We start from the raw sequence: 15,000 nt of genomic DNA, 5'->3' as shown, positions 1-15,000 counted from the left end.
AGACAGGGACCTCACCGTACATGTTTACGTAAGTGAAAAGTCTTTTACCTCTGCGTTCAGCGTTTTGTTCAATAGACCCTTTTCTTTTATCAAGACGAAATCTATCATTAGTGTGGCTTCTGTTTCAGATTCCTTGTGGTAATCTATATGTACACAGCATGCGTGCTCCTGTTAACTATATATATATATATATATATATATATATATATATATATATATATATATATATATATATATATATATATATATATGTATATATATGTATGTATATATCGATTTACCCAAGCACTTCCCCCATTTTTTTTGGGGGGGGGGGGCGTGTTAGCTAACACAAAGGAAGAACAAAGGAGACTTTTCATCTCTTCGCTCCTCCTAGCCTGACAAAGGGATTCAGCTGAGTTTGGTTATCCACCACAAATGAAGTTCATATGCTGAATTCCCTATGGCTGCTACCTCAGTGGTCAGAGGAAGCAGCAGGGACTACCGGAACTGCGTCACAATTGCTCGTCATTCATTTCTATTTCTAGCATGCTCCCTTGCTTCTCTCACATCTATCCTTTTATCACCCAGAGCTTTCTTCACTCCATCTGTCCATCCAAACCTTGGCCTTCTGCTTGTAGTTCTCTCATCAACTTTTATAATCATCATTTTCTTCAGCAGACAGCCACTTTCAATTCTCTCTAGATGGCCAAACCACCTCAACACACTCATATCCAGTCTATCTGCTATATCATTTATTACACCTGTTCTCACCTTCACTACTTCGTTCCTAGCCCTATCTAATCGAGATGCGTCAGACATACTCCTCAGACATTTCATCTCAAACACATTCAATTACTGTCTCTCTACCACTTTCATCCCCACAACTCTCATCCATACATCATATTTGGTACAATTACTTTCTCGTACAGAACTCTCTCTGCATTCATTTCCACTCCACCATTTGCTGCAACAACAGACCATAAATACTTGAACTGATCTACTTCCTCAAATAACTCTCCATTCAACATGACAGTCAACCTAGCATCACCCTCCCTTCTAATGCATCTCATAACCATACTCTTACCCATTTCAACTTTCAACTTCCTTCTCTCATACAGTATACCCTTCCAAACTCTGTCACTAATCGACCAAGCTTCTCCTCTGAGTCAGCAACCTGTATAGTATCATCCGCAAACAACAACTGATTTACCTCCCAATCATGATCACTCTTGTCTATCAGTTTCAATCCTCGACCAAGCACTCAAGCATTCACCACACCATCAACAAAGGAATTGAACAGCCATGGCGACATCACACATCTCTGTCTTAGCCACATTCTCACTATAAAGCACTCGCTCACTTCATTTCCTATCCTAACACATGCTTTACTGCGTATGTAGAAACTCTTCACTGCTTGCAACAACCTTCCACCAATTCCATTTAACCTCATCATATTCCACATTGCTTCCCTATCAACTCTATCATACACTTTCTCCTGATCCATAAACGTCACATACACTTCCTTGCCTTTTGCCAAATATTTCACACATATCTGCCTAGCTGTAAAAATCTGATTCATACATCTCCTACCTCTCCTAAAAACACCCTGTACTTCTAGGACTGCATTCTCTGTTTTATCCTTAATCCTATTAATTAGTACTCTACCGTACACTTTACCAACCACACTCAACAAACTGATACCCCTGGAATTACAACACTCATGCACATCTCCTTTACCTTTATATAGTGGCAAAATACATGCACACACCCATTCCACTAGTACCATTGACCAGATAAAACACATATTAAACAATCTCACCAACCATTCAAGTATAGTCAGACCCCCTTACTTTAACATTTCAGTCCTCATACCATCCATACCAGGCGCTTTTCCTACTCTCGTTTCATCTAGTGCTCTCTTCACTTCCTCGCTTGTAATATCTCTTTAATTCTCATCTCCCAGCACTGGCACCTCAACACCTGGAACAGCAATTATATCTGCCTCCCTATCATTCTCAACATTCAGTAATCTTTCAAAATACTTCACCCACATTTTCCTTGCCTTCTCTCCTTTCAACAACCTTCCCTTTCTATCTTTCACTGCCTCTTCAATTTTCGAACCACCCTTCCTTATTCTCTTCACTTCTTTCCAAAACGTCTTCTTATTCTCTTCATATGAATGACCCAATCCCTGACCCCACCTCCAGTCAGCCAACCTCTTTACCTCAGCTACCTTACATTTCACTTCCACATTTTTCTCTCTATATATTTCATGCAGCCATTCTTCAAATGCTCTATTTTTCTCTTTCAATTTTATCGTCTCTCCATTCCACCATTTCGCTACCCTTCCTCATGCTGCCTCCAACAATTCTCTTGCCACATACATCACTTACAATGCCAACAAAATTTTCTTTTACTAAATTCCACTCTTCCTTTAGATCACAGTTTCTCTCACTTTCACTGTCATATGCCATTTCCAACCTTTCTTGATATTAATTTTTTACCTCTAGTTCTATTAACTCTTCAACCTTCACTACCTTCCTTTTACATCTCCCCCAATCTATCCCACACTCTTTTGCTATAACTAATTTTCCTTCCACCAAAAAATGATCAGACATACCGTTAGCCATACCCCTAAACACATGCAGCTTTCAATCTTCCAAACATTCTTTTAGTTATCAACACATAATCCATTAATGCCCTTTCTACAACTCTTCCATTTATCACTCTTACTAATGTATACTTGCTATTATCTTTCTTTTTGAAAAAAAAAAAAAACTACAACTTATTATCAGCTCTTGCTTAACATATATATCTACTAGTCTCTCGCCACTCTCATTTTCACCTAGTAACGCAATACTTCCCAATGACCCATTCTACCTCTCCAGCACCCACTCAAGAACTGAAGTCGCCCATCACAAGTCCAAAATTCCTTCTACCCAGTCCTTCCACGTACCTAGTTAATTCATTCCAGAATTAATTCCGCTCTTCTTCACTTATCACAACCTGGCCCATATGCACTAACAAAATCCAAACATTCCCCACCCAACCTAACCCTTACCCACATTAACCTATATGATATCTCCTTCCATTCCACTACTTTACGTCATCCATTCACTCAGCAATAAAGCCACAACTTTTCTTGCTCTTCCCCTTTTAATCACAGACACTCCACCACTTACTTTACCAAACATCACTTCACCCTTCCCTTTTATCTTTGTCTCATACAAGGCAAATATATCCATCCTCTATTCCTAAACATACTGCCAATCCCACATCTCCTAATCTATATCGTACTACATCCCCGCACATTCAGACACCCCATATATATAGATATGTATATATATATATATATATATATATATATATGTATATATATATATATATATATATATAAATATATGCTGTAGATATATATATATATATATATATATATATATATATATATACATATATATATATATATATATATATATATATATATATATATGTATATATATATATATCTTATAGGCCTACTGTAGGCTATGTATGTGTCATATATATCTTGTAGGCTATATATGTATCAACATGTAATGTATATATATATATATATATATATATATATATATATATATATATATATATATATATATATATATATATATACATATTATTATTATTATTATTATTATTATTATTATTATTATTATTATTATTATTAGCTAAGCTACAACTCTAGTTGGAAAAACAAGATGCTATAAGCCCTGGGGCTCCAATAGGGAAAACTAGCCCAGTGCGGAAAGGAAATAAGGAGATAAATAAATGATATAAGAAGTAATGATCAATAAAAACAAAATATCTTAAAAACATTAAGAACATTAAAACAGATATTTCATATATAAACTATAAAAAGACTCATGTCAGCCAGGTCAACATAAAAACATTTGTAGAAAGTTTGAACTTATGAAGTTATAGTTATTCAACTACCCGATTAGGAAGGTCATTCCACAACTTGGTCACAGCTTGAATAAAACTTCTAGAGTACTGTGTAGTATTGCGCTTCATGATAGAGAAGGCTTTTCTATTAGAATTAATTGCATACCTAGTTTTACGAACAGGCTGGAACAGTCCGGGAAGATCTGAATGCAAAGGATGGTCAGAGTTATGAAAATCTTATGCAACAGGCACAATGAACTAATTGAACGACGGTGCCAGAGATTAATATCTAGATCAGGAATAAGAAATTTAATAGACCGTAAGTTTCTGTCCAACAAATTAAGATGAGAATCAGCAGCTGAAGACCAGACAGGAGAACAATACTCGAAACTAGGCAGAATGAAAGAATTCAAACACTTCTTCAGAATAGATTGATCACCAAAAATCTTGCAAGACTTTCTCAATAAGCCAATTTTTTTGTACAATTGAAGAAGACAGACCTGTGTTTCTCAAAAGTAAATTTGCTCTCGAGGATCACCCCTGAAATTTTAAAAGAAACACCATCACTACTGATATCAGGATGTTGAGGAACCAATGTCATTGACCTATTTACAATCATACTTTGAGTTTCGTTAGGATTCAACTTCATACCCCAAAGTTTGTACCATACACCAACTTTTGCTATAAAGGACCTATATATATATATATATATATATATATATATATATATATATATATATATATATATATATATATATATATATATATTTGTGTGTAGACACATGATATATATATATATATATATATATATATATATATATATATATTTGTGTGTAGACACACACACATATATATATATATATATATATATATATATACAGTATATATATATATATATACATATATATATATATGTATATATATACATATATATACATATACATATATATATATATATATATATATATATATATATATATATATATATATATATATGTTTATTATATATATACATATAGTACATAGAATTATATGTTGAAATGTAATTATATAAGTCGTCCTCTCATTTGCCGCGGGAGCCATCCCATCTTTGGATAAACAGCTTATTGTTCAAAAATCGAAGAGTCAAATTCACCATATCTTACATTAGATCCTTTCCAGCCAATTAAGGCAATGGAATGAGAATAGACTGAAGTAGGATTGGTGGCAGGACAGTCATCCCTTTAAATGGCCCAATAACTAAGAAAGAACTTCTAAGCCTAGATTTATCACGACGTCTCGAGGAAGAGAGAGAGACTTATACTGATGAGAATGCAGGGAAAGGATTGTTTGGACGAGACAGAATTTGCATAATTGTTTACTTTGTATCGGTAAGTGCTGGAGATATAGTCTGACCCTTTTATCTAACAGTTTGGTAAGTAATGGTAATTCTAGGTTTAAAATCTAAGGATTGCTACTTAGTACAGTATATAGAAATTTCTGAAAATATAAAATATATTTATCTTTTCATACATACATAAACACACACACACGCATATATATATATATATATATATATATATGTATATATATATATACTGTATATATATATATATATATATATATATATATATATATATATATAATACACATACATGTATTATATATATATATATATATAATACACATACATGTATGAATATGAATAGACATGTATATATATATATATATATATATATATATATATATATATATATATATATATATATATATATATATGTGTGTGTGTGTGTGTGTGTGCGCCTATGTGTAATTCAAGAGGATATTTATGTCGATGTAAAAAAAAAGTTTGACATTTTAACAACCATTGTATGCTTTACTCATTAGTTTTAACTTAATTACATTTTTTTATTTGGAAAATAAATTAGGTAAACACAGATTTAGAAAAATTCATGTCGACATATTTCAACATTCAAAAATTAGAGTTTATCATCTGTCTCTCTTTCACAAGCATATGTAACATACGATTTTTTCTACGTGTGACTATTCCTAAAAAACTAGGAAAATATAGTTTACATGCTTATGAGCCCCAATTTAATCGAAGATTGAATTTAGTGGATTATATTCCCGGCTATCTTGAAAGCTAACATTATATATTTAATATTTAATATTTCTCGAATGCAAGCTGCGGTCACTGTCCGTCTAAAAGGACACCTCCGTTGGAACCAAAAAAGGAACCTGTTCATCAGAAGGACTGACCGAGTCTACTTCGACCCTACAAGAATAGATGGTTTAGGTACACGAATGAGAACAGAGAATCCCAATGTGAATATTATGAATGGCTGATCGGTCGGTTGTCCCTCCATAAATTATGCATAGTAGTTAAAAGAATTTAAAGGTTACCCGTGAATGACAGACAAGACAATGTCCTCAAGACTAACAATATAAACATATGATCGGCGGCCTTGGCTCATTTCCGTCAAGCTAGGACCAGGGAGGGACAGGCAATGGCTGCTGATGACTCAGCAGGTAGACCCAATGGATAATGCAAACCCCACATTACTAACTCATAAGGATAGTAAGGTTGCTGATACTATTAGAAACTATCGAGTTTCAGATCTTCCCGGAGAGTACCATCCTGTTCGTAATAATAGGAATGCAGCTAATTCTAATAGCCATGTCTTCTCCATCACATGGCTCAATACTTCATAGTATTCTGGAAGTTTTATTCCAGCCGTGACCAAGTTGTGGAATGATCTTCCTAATCAGGTAGATGAATCGGTAGAGCTTCAAGAGTTTAAACATGCAGAGAATTTTTTTACGTCGAACAGGTTGAAATAAGTCTCTTTTTATAGTTTATATATATATATATATATATATATATATATATATATATATATGAATATATATATATATATATATATATATATATATATATATATATATATATATACACACAGTATATTTATATGTATTATATACACACACATATATATGTATATATATATACATATATATATATATATATTTATATATATATATGTATATATATATATATATATATATATATATGAAAAATTTTGTTACTGTTCTTAAAATATTTTATCTTAATTGTTTACTTCTCTTGTAGTTTATTTATTTCCTTACTTCCTTTCCTCACTGGGCTATTTTCCCTGATGGAGCACATGGGCTAATAGCTCCCCACTTTTCCAACTTGGGTTGTAGCTTGGCTAATAATAATAATAATAATAATAATAATAATAATAATTATAAAATTTTTCTAAGATGAAATGTGAAGTGCTCATTGGCTACCTGGTCTTTTCATAACCGGGAAAACTGTAAACACATCCTAAAACTGGTCCACTGTCGGGAATGAGGCATCCTATACCTCAGAGTATTTCGGGCCGGTCAATATCCCTCTTTGTTAATTTGTTGGCACTTCTCTTGACAAAACAAATACCTCTAGTCAAGTGTAATCGTATAATGATCGGGAAAAAGGCGCTACAGCTGTGGCCTCAACATCATCGTTACAAGGAAAAGAAAAAAAAAAAAGGTATAATCGAAACTCATGCAAATAACATTGAGAGGTCATTGACCTACTTTGATCCCCACCATCTAGCGGAAGTGAGTTGTATCACTTTGTGATCAGGCAGTGGGAGGAGTCAGGACACCCTTGTTCTCATACTGGGATTGAATGAAGGGTTGGAGGGGCGTGGTCAGACATTTGTTTTACTCAAACGAAAGTGACATTTGTACAGGTGCACAGGGATAACTGAAAAAGTGGGCGGAGAGATCTAAAGATATATATATCTATAGAAGTTAGTGCAGATTAGACCATTCCGGTGTTCGGCAAGAAGCTGGGTCACAGGCAGTTCGAGAAGGCACTCCAAGTCAACGAGGTTATTGGCACTCTAATAGTTACGACACCAGGAGCGCCAACTGGCATCTACTAATCAGTGCAACAAATTACAAATTTATAATAATCTGGGAAGAGGTAAGATTACTCTGGGAGTCTATGAAAGAGTTGGTACAAATTCTGCTTACTAAATCTTTTATTACTTAAATGTCAATCCAGAAATGTCAATAAATCAAAAGCTTGCTTCTACTGCAATCGAACATAAATTTTGCTTTCAATTTAGTTTTTATTGATTTTATTAATCTTTTTTTATGACATTTGGGACACAAATTGCAATAAACCAGGTTGTTTTTAAAACATGTAAGATAAAGTAAGAAAGTGTTTATTAACAAATAGAAAATGGTCACTAAATTCACAGAGAAACAATAAATGAATAAATGTTTCATATTATCGTCCTTGCTGTGCAATGAGTCAATTCTATATTATTTGAATTCCTTATTATATACCCCATATCCATCTATTTATCTATCTATCTATCCATTTATATATATATATATATATATATATATATATATATATATATATATAAATATATATATATATATATATATATATATATATATATATATATATCAACCGTTGGTACTCCGTTGCAGACAAGCAGACAAAGACCTCAGACATGTCCTTCTTTAGCGTCAGTTTATGGTCTTTCTAAGCCTTTCTATACCTACAAATTTTATTAGCTCATCAATCCATCGTCTTCTCTCCATTCCCCCTGCTTCTTTTGTAACCTCTAGAGATCCATTATGGTATTCTTAATGTCCATATATTATCTATCATTCTGATTATATGGCCTCCACATGTTTATTTCTTTTCATACATGTTGTTAGCATATCATCTACTTTAGTTTGCTTCCGTATCTTTGTTGTTCTTTTTCTTGTGTTATTCTCATCATTATTCCCCCAAAAGCTATTTGAGTTGTAAGTAGCTTATGTTCTAAGGCTTTAGTAAGGCTCCAAGATTCCGATGTACAAGTTAATACAGGTAGGACCATCTGAGTAAATACTTTTCTTTTTAGCGAACGTGGTATTTTACTTTTCATAATCTCATTTTGTCTTATCAAAAGCTTCCCATCCTATGCTTATCCTTCTTTTAATTTCGGTCTCATGTCCAGGGAAAAAACTTACTGTCTTTTCTAAGTACGTATATTCATTAACAATCTCTAGAGGTTCGACTATAACCCCTTTTTTTGTTATTTTTCCTACATTTTCATTGACCCTTATCTCAGTTTTTTCAAATTCATTTTCAATTCTGCATTTCTGCTTTCTCTATTCAAATCTTCTATCATCTTTTTTCCATTCCTCTAATGATTCATTCAACACAAACATGTTATCTAGACATCTTAAGTTTTTAAGGTATTCCCTGTTGATATTAATTCCTATATTTTCCCAATCTAAATTCTTAAATACTTCTTCTAGGCACGATGGGAATAATTTTCTAGAAATAGAAAGATATATATATATATATATACATAAATATATCATCCGTGGGTATGTCAAAAGATATATATATATATATATATATTTATATATTGTATATATATATATATATATATATATATATATATATATATATATATATATATATATATATATATACACTGTATTATGTGTGTATATATGTATGTTCTTGAGTATGGGTTCTCGTAAATAGAAAATGTGCCACAATATCTATATCCACATCATTATTATCTCCCTGAGGACCCAATTCTGCAATAAATCTTTTTCATCAAGAAACGGACGGTTTTATGAATAGAAAAATCTTCATCAATAGCCCTTAATTATAACGAAGGTATTCTTTTCCTTTTAAAAAAAATCCATGTTGAACAATTTGAATTCAATCACTTTAATTTTTTTTTTTTTTTTTTTTTTTTTTTTTTTTTTTTTGCCAAATTGATAGTCACTCAACCGAGACGACCAAAACTCGTACGATACTCGGCAATATTTTCCCAACACGTCACAAACGTGATGATTTGGAAACGGCTTCCATCACCCCACTTCAAATTGCGTAATTTGCAAAGATTATAGATCAGCAGCAACAACTCACAGCCCCACTTGCAGTGCCTTGACGCAAATAGATCTAAAGTGTATAGCAGAGTACAGTGTCTTGTATACCAGCTACTCTCTGCCACTTAAATCATTGGTAGAGACACACGCTGTTCTTCTCCCTGTCTTGGAAGAGCAGCCATTTTGCTCCATAAATATGGGTTGATTGATACAGTACGCTATTATTCACATTTTCACATCATTCCTTCGTTAAGGTATCTGTGCAAAGTTCTCCCACTCCCTCGTGATTATGATATATACATATACACATATATATATATATATATATATATATATATATATGTATATATATATATATATATATATATATGTGTGTGTGTGTGTGTGTGTGTGTGTGTGTGTATTCCCTCAAAAAGTACCATTGTGAGAATGAGTAATTACATCTCCATAAGTTTACTATACTCACATCCTACGTGCGACATTCAACACTCTCTCTCTCTCTCTCTCTCTCTCTCTCTCTCTCTCTCTCTCTCTCTCTCCTAAGATAAGTGTTTAGGGGTTTTTAACACTCCCCATTTGTTAGTTATTTGAAAGATTATATTCGAACCTATTCTTTTTCACATAAGTATATTATTTTAACATGATAGTTTCAGTTACGACTGATTTTCCCCTTCCATATTAGTCAACATGAAAAGCCTCCGGCTCCTTTCTTATGCTAATTCTCATTTAAAGTCAGTCACCTTCATCCCTCTAAACATTATGGAAACTTATACCAGGTGCTTTTGGATTATGTAAAACGTATTAATTCTTCCTTTTACCTATTAGTATTTCCAAAGAAAAATGATTCTAAATCACCCCTTAAACTATCAAGGACGTTTAAAAGCGAAGAATTAGCTTTCATAGATATAGGATTATAGGTATCAATTCTTCCCTTTACCCATTATTTCTAGAAAAAAATAGAAAAGGGAAATCGTCTCAAGTATCTTAATAAGTGGAGAATTCTACGATTTATTTTCCTGCCGTAGTATTTAACGAAATCTGGTTAATATGATCAAGAAATTTATTGAAATAAAATTTTATTTAGGTAAACAAGTGTTCGACTTCTAATTCGCATAATTATTATTATTATTATTATTATTATTATTATTAATATTACTATTATTATTATTATTATTATTATTATTATTATTATTTGCTAAGCTACAACCCTAGTTGGAAAAGAAAGATGCTATAACCCCAGGGGCGCCAATGGGGAAAATAGCCCAGTGAGGAAAGGAAACAAGGAAAAATAAAATATTTTAGATCCGTAACATTAATATAAATAATTCCTATATAAACTATAAAAACTTTAACATAACAAAAGGAAGATAAATTATATAGAATAGTGTGCCCAAGTGTACCCTCAAGCAAGAGAACTCTAACTCAAGACAGTGGAAGACCATGGTACAGAGGCTATGGCACTACCCAAGAATAGTGTACAATGGTTTGATTTTGGAGTGTCCTTCTCCTAGAAGAGCTGCTTACCATAGCTAAAAAGTCTCTTCTACCCTTACCAAGAAGAAAGTAGCCACTGAACAATTACAGTGCAGTAGTGAACCTGTTGGGTGAAGAAGAATTGTTTGGTAATCTCAGTGTTGTCAGGTGTATGAAGACAAAGGAGAATCTGTAAAGCATAGGCCAGACTATTTGGTGTATGTGCAGGAACAGGAAAAGAACCGCAACCAGAGAGAAGGATCCAATGTACTACTGTCTGGCCAGTTAAAGGACCCCATAACTCTCTAGCGGTAGTATCTCAATGGGAGGCTGGTGCCATAGCCAACCTACTACCTACTACCGCATGATGTATAGACAAAACACTTCCATTTCATCAACACTTCGCAGGGGAAACACAACTCATGGAATTTTATTTTTCCCCGTCTTTAGTCATTAGGGCGGCGGGGACTGATTGCCATAGGACACACACTTCTATCTAATCAGCCACTTGGTTTTCTTTCGTTTATTGCAAGCTGCAATTGTCTTTCCAATAATGCGTCGGTAGTTTAGAGTTATCTTGTATGACCCTATAATTGGGTAATATACGCATCTATATAGATACATTTAGAAGGAAGCCTACATCTCATATATATACTTATATGTATATATATATATATATATATATATATATATATATATATATATATATATATATATATATATATATATTTATATGTGTGTGTGTGTGTGTGCGCGCGTCCGCGTGTGTGTGCGCTCGTGCATGTCTGGGAATGTGTATATATACTGTATTTGTGCGTATTTATGTATCCAGGCCATCTGTTTAGGTTTCTACTGTATCCCATACTACCAAGATAGTAACAATTGCACAGTGCATTCCAGATGCATTCGGTGAATCTCATTATATTTTCGTTCAGTATCTTATCATCGCATTTTTATCCTTTACCATGAAACGTAGCGACCAGTAATTGCTGAAAACGTTTTGAAATGGTCCGAGACTGTGGAGAAAGAAAAACGAGCCAGACGGTGAATAACCTCATGGGAAACCTTAAATAATGGCATCTCTCTGATTGGTCAGAGTCTTATCACGCGGTTTTCTGATTGGTCAGGTTCAAACGGACTGGTTAACTGATTGGCCAGATTCGAAATTGGTTAGGTCGATTGCGTGTCAGCTGCAACCACTGTGTGTGAGACCTAGTTTTCTATAGCTCATAGAACATTGTGTCTTTATCTGCTCGAGATATTTTGTTTCTATCATACTTGTTTTTACCTTTAGAATTCTACATGCTTTTAGAATGTTCCTGGGTTTTCCGATTCAAATAAGAGCTTTCCTTATTTTTGTACCTTTTATTAACTAATAATAGTAACAAATTTCCCATGAGTAATAAATCATAGTATCCTATATAAGGTAACAATAGAATCGTTTTAATCCTGTGGACGTAATAGATGAATAGTAGGACAAGCAGAAAGAGGCTGTTCATAAACTAAGGTAGATCATCAAAAGTTCCGTCCCAGAACCAATGCATGCTGGGGGATTCTTATGGATTGATGATTTCAATATCAAAACAAAAACGAGCTTACTTGTCCACTCGCCCGGACCCTACCTACCAGTTTGCAGTAACGCTGCAACACCTCAGTTGTGCGGTCAGCCTTTAAAAGATATAAAAAAAAGCCCCGGCTGAAAATATGTCATATCATAACTCCATGCTGCCAGAGGTCTTCATTTGGGCCATTAGTGGAGGCCTCGAGAAAGATAGTTGGTTAGGTAAGGTTAGGTGAATATTTTCATAAGCAAAACGGAAACTTACGAAAACTTAGTTCATAATATTGATACTTTGAAATATTTTCATAGTCTGTATGCAAAAGAACATATTTAATCCACCATTTCATCAACCATGATATATTAGATCAATTTTTTTTCTTTTTTTATTGTTACATATAGAGTATTATAGTGACAAAAACATTTAATCAATTTCGTAAAAGCTCTTAATATGCAGGTTATTGAAAGTCTTTAAATCCGAAAAGAATATAATGATTGCATTATCCTTCTCGGACTGGATTCGAACCCAGACTGATTTCAAGACAGATGCTGGCCTGATTCATTACGCTTTCCTTCTCGGTGGTTAAAAGGAAGTGCTGGGTTCTGACTCCACTTGGAATGCAGAATTTCTTCATTCATGTCCTAATTGATTCACAGACTTTTCCAGCCATGCGTATCTGGATAGCGGCTCGTTCTCTATGCTTGATTTTTACGTGTTTCACATTTTCTTATAAACAATATACAAATGAAATCTGTGCTGAATATTTCTTTATTGTCTAGATTATGTATATTTCCTGAACAATATGTTTTTTTATGGGAAGTGTTTGATATCTTCTATTATGTCTAGAATGTGAATTTGTGATTGGATTTTTCCTAATCTCATTAGCAATATTAATTAATCAAACCAATTTTGCTTATATAATTAAAGAGGAGATGCTTATTTCCATTTCCCAGTCACATTTTATATTTGATAGAAACTAATAAACAATATTCCTATCAAATCTTATTTATCGTCAAATAAACATATTCTAGTCATACAATAATTAAACAGCACAGGTTTGATTTGAAAATATTGTAATGGAAGCACCGCGCAAGCCCACATTTCAGACAAGCAGCGGTGCAAGATTCCTGCTTGGATCCTGGAACGGCTCTCCCATAATTCATCAGGCTATGGTAGATCAGAGCAAGGCATATCTCTCATACATCCCGTTCTTCGATGTTATGATTAAAGGTAATTTGATGAAAGGAAAGGGACCTTGTTACCGACAGGAAAATACGACGCGCAGCTGTTCTTCAATCTGTACGCATTCAATAACAGCTGTGGCTGTCTCGTTCTTTATTATTATTATTTTTTTTTCTTTTTTTTTCTTTTTTTGAGGGGACACAGGCCAATGGGACGGATCGAAGCAAACAGGTAGAAAAAAGAAAATCAAATCATCTAAGTTTTTTCTCGGAGAGATGGACATGCCCTTTTAAAGCAAGATGTAAAAAAACGTGGTAAGAATAAGTTGAGAAAGAGTACCAAAATGGGAAATGGGCCTATTTTTGGTCAAGATCTTGTATTCCAACAATTGATAGAAAGAAGATCAACTTTCAAAAGTGTTACAGAGCATTGGAATGCATTATCATACTGGATTTTTGGGACGCCTTTTTTTTTTTATGTTACCAGATTCTTAACAAGGTTTTCAATCATTGTCTTTCTGAAGTCGTAAATGTCTCCTCGTTGGAATTAAGAACCCCAGTTAATTGAAACTATTTGTCAAATGCTTCTCTATTCTGAAGACGCACCCGCAACTCATATTCTCCTGGCTGTGCTCAGAATACCAACAGAAAGACCACACTGTAGTTAATAAGCTGATATCAAAAGCTCTGGGATAAATTATTGTTGTTATTTTTATTACTATTATCACTTTTGTTATTATTATTATTATTATTATTATTATTATTATTATTATTATTAATATTATTATTATTATTATTATTATTATTATTATTATTATTATTATTATTACCTTATGCAATGGAAAGAGTGAGTTAGATATTACTCTCTGATTAATAGGTAGTTTATCAGCCCCTGCACATAGAAAAGAAGAGATGAACAAATCATTTCATTGACTACTACTAAGACTTGCGGCCGATTGATCTGCTTTGATAACGTTTCCAGGAAT

General features: G+C 33.3%; 2 protein-coding genes across 3 annotated transcripts in view; one reads left to right on the top strand and one right to left on the bottom strand.

Moving 5' to 3' along the window:
• LOC137655059 (uncharacterized) overlaps positions 1-15,000 on the bottom strand; it is a 192,958-nt gene that overhangs the window by 168,178 nt on the left and 9,780 nt on the right. The gene's annotated exons all lie outside the window — the stretch shown is intronic.
• The window catches only part of LOC137655354 (fap1 adhesin-like), a 23,847-nt gene continuing 16,576 nt past the window's right edge, over positions 7,730-15,000 (top strand). Inside the window, exon 1 of the mRNA XM_068389247.1 lies at positions 7,730-7,873. The gene's annotated coding sequence lies outside the window, so the exon portion shown is untranslated. The remainder of the gene's footprint in view (positions 7,874-15,000) is intronic.

The sequence above is a fragment of the Palaemon carinicauda genome, chromosome 16 (genome assembly GCF_036898095.1).
Source record: "Palaemon carinicauda isolate YSFRI2023 chromosome 16, ASM3689809v2, whole genome shotgun sequence".
Lineage (NCBI taxonomy): Eukaryota > Metazoa > Arthropoda > Malacostraca > Decapoda > Palaemonidae > Palaemon > Palaemon carinicauda.
Note: the sequence above shows the minus strand (reverse complement) of the source record. Positions and strands in the feature narration are given on the sequence as shown.